We start from the raw sequence: 8,784 nt of genomic DNA, 5'->3' as shown, positions 1-8,784 counted from the left end.
TACTTTATTATATCATTATTTTAACTGTGTTGCTAATTTAAACCATACTATCATAAGATACATATTATAAGGTAGCATTTTAAGATGTCACGTTGACCGATAATAATAATAATGGCTTGTATTATGATTATGCTTTTTACACTCTTGATGACAACGCTGCCATTAATGGAGAAGATGTAATGGTGAATTCATACACACATTGACACGACAAATAATCACCCCTAAACGGGTTTTAAATATACAGTAGTCTCAGGACGCAAGAGGAAAAGATTCCCTTCAACGCCCAGAACCTGTTATTTAAACCCCCAAACCTTCAGTAAGTTATGCAATAAACACCAGGTCAAATTCGTGGAAATTCAGCAATACAATACAGTGATATATACGTATAGACGTTTGAACTAGTTTGACATGATACAATTTCTTTTGTACGAATGAACGATCGACACAATGGAACAAAAGTACATATCTTCATTATCACACATATTTAAGTATATATTTAAGTACACGAATCAACATGAAGGTCAATTATAATAAAAATACAAATAGTTATAAACCAATATAAAACAACAAGTTAAAGACCGATGGAGGTCAACCAAGTATCGCAAGAGGCGTTTTGAATGGAATCATGTGAATGACACGTGTCGATATTATGTGCAAACAGGGTCTGGCCTATTAAAATCAAGCTCCCGTTGGTATACCAGTTGTTTTATTAGTCATTGGGTATGATTCGGTTTCAATATTTTTGTAATAGTAATGTTTGGCAAATTAAAATGCGTTTCATTAACAAAATGATTTGGGCGTCATCTATTCATAAACCCATCATTATGCGTAAACGCACAGGTTTCCTCAAACATATTACTTTTATGAATGTATTTTTTTTTCAAAAATGAATACCCATGATATTGTAAATATTACTCCATAACAAATTACCAACTCATCACCTCTTCGTTAATGTAATCAATTGTACATTTTTTTCTATAACAAGGTATGTCTAACGTGACAAATGTTTATTGTGTCAACTGCAATCTCCGTAATTTGGGTATGTTTCGACCAGTAGGTAATATTTTCATCCATGATGTGTAAGTTGAGCATGTTTTGTTTAGAAGGCGAATGTTTAGAAAATGTTGATATTCCAAATGTATTTTCCTTAACCAGTTCACATTTATTCTCCATGTTGTCACGGTTCAATACCTAAGGCATACATGTACAGATGAAAGCTCAAACAAAATACACGACACTATGCGTTACTTAATCATGTTTTTTTAATGTTAGCCTCGGCTTGATATCAAATGGGATTGGTAATATTAGGTATTTCCTTCTTATTCTAAGTATATATATGCGTCGGCAGTACTGTAAACGACAACAACGGAAACGTGCTTAAAAGCTATTAAAAGCAGTATATTTTAAAAAAGGATTTTCCACAGAATCCCTTTTAAAATGGCCATTTTCAAGTAAATTTCTTTAAAAACAACACACATTTTTTTTTCACTTTTTATAAGAAAGTACAAAAATGTTATTCTGGCAGTACAACCCTACTTACATTAAGACAGGAAAATTGAACTGAAAATGTTACGCTGGCGGTACAAACTCCCAAAGGTTCATTATCACATCATCATATAATTGAACTTAAGGTAGTGCACCTCTAATGGGCACATATCCAAATATAATCTAATTAATTATTTTCTTAAGCAGCATCATTTCACTGAACTACATGCAAATTTGTAGGTAGGCTTTCCATGCTTTTAAAAAAATATACCGATTTTGTCAAAACAACCCCCACGCTCGGCTTTTGTCCAGTTTATTTTCACCCCTGGGGTATATAAAAGTTCCATAATTCATTCAAATTTCCAAATATGGGCATGCAGTTGGTGTGTACAGATGCTGTAAAGGTGTTTAAAGTTTAAACAAGATGAAATAAGTATTCTTTTACAGACATTTATTTTTTACAAATTTTTATCTATGGAAGAGCACCATGAAATGTAAGTGATTTCAGCCAAGTAAAAATTGGGTCGGTTAAAATTGCGGCATATAGTCACTGAACTTGCAGAACAGGAAGTCTGAACTGCAAAATAAATGCAATTAATTAGGATATTAAATTCAAAACTTAAACAATTGGCAAAATAAGCCTTGCTTGTACAAAAAAAAAAGTCATAATCATATAAAATCACATATCATAACATGTAATTCAAGCTGCGCATTTACCATTTTATTATAAATCCACGAAGATTATTATATAATTTGGACCTTATAAACATGTAATTTAGCCAATAATTATTTATAAGATGCTGACTGTAAAGTATCAGATGTAAATTTTTTATTTAATCTGCACAAATATTTCTTAAAGTGTGTCAATACACATTAAATTCAATTTGGCAAGAGATTCATACAAGGGTACTAACAGTAACAATAATCAAAATAAAATACACACATAGCAATTTAACATACATTTCTATAATATAGAAATGTTTGTTAAATTGCTATGTGTGTATTTTATAGACTATATACTTGTATTTTAAATGTAAAACAGTTTATAATGTTTTACCAAAGGTGGACCACTTTTTTAAGAATGGCAAACGTGCATCCTTTCCTTCATTCATGTAGTTTTCCATGTCCAGAAGAAAACAACTTGTTCCAACCTTAACCTGAAAAATGCCAGAGAACACATATTAGAACGATATCTCTGTACATAAATTTCATAATAACCTAACAGTTTGAAAAAATAGTACATAAATAACCCTTTTATCAGTGTCATAATGATAAACAAAATAAATATAGTTATTCACTTCAACACCGTTATTTCGAACACCGATAATCCGAAGTCACCGTTATTTCGAAGTATTTTTCGGGTCCCGATTTTGGTTCTTCTTTGTTTAATGTAAAATTTCATTGTTAATCCGAACTTCGTTAAACCGAAGAAATCGATAATTCGAAGTGATTCTGTCGGTCACAACAATACAATTCGCACCTAATTATCAATCTTTAATCCGAAGTCAAAACTGCAAAATACTAAGCGTAAGTTCACACCTTTGTCTAAAGCCGATAATTACACTTTGTGGATTTGCGCGTAGCAAATAGCAGATGAATTTGGTGTTCCGGCAAACACACTGTCAACATGGCTCTAAAGAGGTTCTGATACTTTGTAATGTTGATTATATTTTATATGTCATGTAATTAGAGGAAAATAAAAAAGAAGAAAAATAATCGTTTTATTCCTCCGTTAGTAGCAATCTATTGCTATCTGACTAGTTCACGTTTTAAAGTAAAACAATTATTAATAGTAGCGTGTAACTGAACCATGCGAAGTCCATAGCGTTTTATTTTTAGAGAATCAAAGAAGTCTTCTGTCAAATGTTTATTTCGAATTATCATTAATCCGAAGTTTTTTTAACGGTCCCGACGACTTCGAAATATCGGTGTTGAAGTGTATTTCGGTACCTGGGCGGGTATACCTTGTTGTCTTTATTATTGAAATCCTGATGTGTTTGTTGCCAATTTATGTTCTTATATACAAAATAATCAATACATTCATTATTTAAGCCGAATACATTGCATCAATTGAACCTCTTTAACACTGCAATGTAGAGGTTTCACTGGGTAAAAAAAGATGTTGCCACGGTATTTGTTTCCTTGAAATAAGTTTAAGCTAATGTTTTGACAATAACAATAATATAAACCCTTTCCATCTCAGAAACAATTTTATAAAAAATTCGTGAATTCAATTTTGTTCCTGAATGGCAGCCTTCAGACGTTATCCTATGCATGCAACCTAAAAATCACAATGATGTTATCACACTTATCTTGTTGACATTTTTATGTTGAAATTTGGAACAGTGTAAATATTTGACATCTGTTTGACATTGTTAACTACTTAGGTTACATCAAATATTACGATGAGCAAACGATTGGTGTACTGCCACCTAAGCGATAGGGACACTTTTAGTCGGCAACATTACGAAAGTTTTCCAATAAGGTGGATAAAGTGTACCGAAGAATAACAAAGTAGCCACTTTTCCTGTTGGTTCGGCCACCTACGCATTCAAACTCGCGCATGCGTACAATGATCGTCTGCATTATTAAGAAAAATGTGATATTTAAAAGGGAAAATATCTATGTTTCATAAAACAATAAAAATATTTGTCAACAAACATGCATAACATCAATAAACTTTCATTTTCAAGTTGAAAGCTGGAAGTCAATATCTGCTAGACGTTTTCCTATAAGTTTGTGAATTTGATTGGTCGAACGCACGCGCTCTACTGTGAGGCTCTGTGAGGGGAAATTGCTGAGGCAAACGCAGAGTCTTTCGTTTCTCTATCTTGCGATTACTTTATCCTCGATACATAATGAACTTATTTAAACAAATAACGTATAAAGTATGAACATTGAACGCATTCAAATGGTATATTCAAGCGAATGTAATGAATCATTAATGATCAGCGATTGAACGATTTTACAATCAATTTATTATTAACGAATGCATAACTTATAAACGGTTCAAAACAACTTTAAATTTTAACAACAGTGTGGGCAAGGGAAACTGTCTCCTCTTCTCAGCACCGATTTTGTATGGCAGAAGGAAAGGTGGACCCAATGCCCACACTCGTCCCACTGCCCCCAATTAACGATTTTTATGTGCGGTTTTGTGTCCAGATTTGTTGGACTAAATTTTCCACATACGCAACATTTTTCGGACTCGTACGTGTCCGATTCGGTATCAGAGTTTTCACTAACAATGTTGGCTTGAAATTTTTGTATGCCAGTTATTGACAGCCTCGGGCTTTTACATATCATCTGGCTTTGAGATGTGACGGCAGTGAAATTTTTCTTGGCGTCGTACATCTCCACCTCTTCGATGTATGCATCACTTGTTATTAATTTCCCGCCAGGTTTTGGTTTTGTATTCGCCGAAATCTTCTTTTGGCATCTGCACGTGATAGGGGTTGGCGCCTCTGTTTTTGCCCGGAGATACTCTTCAACTGCCTGCTTGCCAGCCCATACAGCTTGTAACTTCTGAAGAGAGTTCGAGTCTCGGAATGACTCGCATGGCATAAGCTTTTCTGAAGGCACCGCATTCTTGTTTAGTGGGTTCACACCGGCCTTCGTGAAGGCTGACACGATGTTCCACTTGCTAACTGCCTTCAGGTAAGCGCATGGCTGTATTGCTTAAACTGTAGCCAAGCCTTGCGTAGTTTTCCGCATGTTCCACAAGCCCTTACTCTTCGTCATTTGTAAAAATGGTCTCCTTTAGGAATTTGTTAGGATCTACATGTCCACTAATCCTATCTCTTAAGGTTTGATAGGGGATGTACTATTGTAGCGCCACTCGACTTACCAATAGTTTTTTTGGTCTTTACATCCTATACTGCTTTTAGAAAAATATCGGGGTTGTATGATCTATACCTTCCATGGTATCTCTGAGGATTGGCTTACAACGTTAAAAAATGCACGTGGCGTTTATAAGATTTTAATTGATTTCCGTGTGTATACGATAAACCCCTTAACGCCAATAACGGGCCTCTAAAATATGACAACGCCGACCTGAGTCAATAATGTACGGTAAACTGACCTTGACAAATGCTAACACAGGAACCCGGATTAATCGAAAACGTATATTGGAAATATTTTTACTTAAAAGGTGCTTTTTTTCAAAGGATTTTATGTTTGTGTTCATTGTGTGTGTAATTATTATGGTGACAGTACAACTTCTTACATTCTTTGTCCTCATTTTTCGGATTTTATTAACAAAGAAATATATTCGGCTTGAAACTGTATCGAATTCGGAGCGTGCAGTGCACGGACGGCTTAAAAATTACATCATAAAAAAATTCACAAACTAATAGGAATTCACGAACCTATAGGAATGAAGTTTAAATAAAGAGCAATTATTTCTTGCTTTAATCAGTTTGTGCTTTTAATAGACAGTTAAACATTGTTAAGTTTTTGCATAATTAGCGTTCCTTAGCCCTTGCAGTGGTCAGTGCCCCAGATAATTATTTGGGAAATAGGGTTTTCACCCATTGATTTTGAAAAATAGGGTGATTTCATTCTTGAAATAGGGTGAAATGAGTTATAAAAAGGTATACCTTAAAATCATTGATGCTTTACTTCTGTTGAAGCTGCACACTTGTATTGATTCAATAAAACTGTAAACTATTATAATTAACTTTAATAAACTGATATTTCATAACTTCTTTAATCCTTGAAACTATCCATAATAAAAACTTTAAAAAAGAATTGTTAATTGACATCTTTGTAACTGTCAAACATATAGACTGATATTTTGGCGCAACAATCGCGGACGTTTTCGACCTCTTTTAGACATATTTATTTCGGATCGTTATAGAAACTGAAAGTACAGTCGCTTTACAAATACATGCACAATGATTGACATATGAGGTCAGATTGAAAACGCATGTATGTTATCGTAAATAATTTGGTCAGACGCTTTCTTTAACTATGAAATCTGGTCCGCAGAGCGTTTGAATAACTTTGACTGTTATCCTGCTCCGTCATCCAGGCGCTTGCTGGATGAAACTGTCCCCGCTTTACAATAATAATTCCAAAGAGCAAATACCTAAAATGAGCAAAGCATTTTCGATCGAAGCGATTGTATCGTACGCATTAAATTTGCAGAATTAGCGTAATTTTCAAATTGTTTGCGTTTTCAATACGCATGATATTGTATTTATTTGCGTTTTTAGATATTTTAATAGAGTGAAAGACGCAGATACGCAGCTTATCTGGGGCACTGAGTGGTGATAAAATTTTGCACCTTAGGACAATATAGGAGGTTTTGGGGATTCCGATAATGACGTCACGTTTGCGCATGCTCAAATTTTGGCCGTCAAAACCGCGGCCATTCTGCTATTGTTTGCATTGATGAAGCGCATCGTGATAAGGTTACAAACGTATTCGCGACCCTTTTGAAGAACATAAAATACTCAGAAATTGAAATTATTTCAGATTAAATTGAATCCAATGAACGAACACAAATAAAGAAGAAAACAAACAACAAATTGATTGATTTGATGTAATCAACATGTAGAAACTGATTTGAACCTATTTGTCTGTAAAAACTTACCTTGTTACAGATTAACTAAATCCTCTTGATAAATGTTAATGTTTTTTATTTAATTGTTCACACCAATTTTGACACTCTTTGTTTCAGCATTTTAACCCAGTGTTTAATTGCCCCTTTGTTTATCACAAACCAATTATCTCGATCGATATGATCGGATACTGTCCAGACAATTACTAAGAAAACAGTGTGTCATAAACCCAGGGACATACTTGTATGACTCTGTATGGGGTCTCTGCATAAACCACATGTGTCTGGTCATTAAACACAATTTATGATAACTCCATGTCATCTCTCGACATATTAAGTCAAAAACTTAACAGTTGCTTTAATAAAATATTTGAACATATTTAAAAATAGACATTTGTCCGAAATGGATTAACAGCTAGGAACTATAACGTATATATATTAGCCAGTTTAAACATAATAATAAAGTGTTTAATAACTATACATTTAAAATATTGTACACATTTACTGCTACACAATGAACGTATTTAACTGGTACCTGCAAATGTAAACTCTGCTATAATGTGTACAGATCGTGCGTTACTGCAGTGTTCGAAACATCATCATGAAAACAAGCAATGGCGATTGTTCATTATAGGGATATAAAATACTTGCGCTAAATAAATTAAATGTGTTATTTAATGGTATCATAAAATGCTAGATTTGTATCGCTCATTATCACTACTGACGAGTTTTCAATATACGTGTATATGCAAAGACAGTTCAATTTGCAAAATATGCAGGTGTTTTTTCAATTTGAATGCTTAAATTTATTAATATTTTCATTCAATGTTAACGAAACGAAAATTCATTCAATGTAAAAGAAAATTAAAAATACATTTCAAGATTGAAATGTATTGAGCTATTTTAGGGCTTTGTTTTATGACTGATTCAATGCACCCCTTACTCTAAATTTCAATCGCGGATGAAAAATAACACTATCGCATCCACACCACTTATTATAATATTCAAATTATTATATATTTTATTATTTTTGAAATATCATTTATTAAATTCTTATTTTAAAAAAGAATACGGGTATTTAGTTTTGTTTTGTGAAATTGTAAGTATTAAGTCTTTGACGACCTTTACTCTGATACAATATAATTGGCCGCGATCAAGAAGTTGACGGCCAATCTATTTTTAGTAACGGAAAACCCCTCTTGTGACGTCACACAAAAACCTCCTATACGGCGAATTGCAACTCTCAGCAACCCTTTGGGTTATAAACCGGAGAGCTGAATTATTGAAGTTCTATGAACTAACAAAACAGTAACATGTTGGCAGGCTACTCGAAGACCATTTGCGCGACAATACAGAGAATGTTATTTTATATACAATATTCTATGTAAGAACGCTGACAATAACAAGTATCTCTCAACCTTTATTTATTTGCAGAAAGTAAAAACCATAAGTGCTTACCGAAATCATCCAACCGACGCCATTTTAAATCCTGGATCGAAATTTTGGTCAAGGCGGTCCAGCCCATAACGGTCTGTCTGCTAACGGTCCAATAAAGTAATAAAAAGGACGCAAAGGATTGTCCGTAGCATTAATATGCAAAAATCGTATAATAAAAATATATTTCAAAATTCTAATTAGAATAGTCGATTGTAATGCATACTTTCAAAAAATGAATAATAGCGAAGTCGCATTTTTGTGCTTGTTAACAGCTGTCAACGAGATGATAATTTGTATAG

General features: G+C 33.5%; 1 long non-coding RNA gene across 1 annotated transcript; it reads right to left on the bottom strand.

Annotated features, from left to right (window-relative positions):
• Positions 1-2,021: 2,021 nt before the first annotated feature.
• LOC127881199 (uncharacterized) lies at positions 2,022-8,538 on the bottom strand. The gene is made up of 3 exons (XR_008049960.1): positions 8,507-8,538; positions 2,543-2,642; positions 2,022-2,062 (listed from the first exon to the last, which is right to left on the bottom strand). It is a non-coding gene; the product is annotated as an uncharacterized LOC127881199 (long non-coding RNA).
• Positions 8,539-8,784: the final 246 nt, after the last annotated feature.

The sequence above is a fragment of the Dreissena polymorpha genome, chromosome 5, assembly GCF_020536995.1.
Source record: "Dreissena polymorpha isolate Duluth1 chromosome 5, UMN_Dpol_1.0, whole genome shotgun sequence".
Lineage (NCBI taxonomy): Eukaryota > Metazoa > Mollusca > Bivalvia > Myida > Dreissenidae > Dreissena > Dreissena polymorpha.
This window is presented reverse-complemented; position numbering and strand designations above follow the sequence as displayed.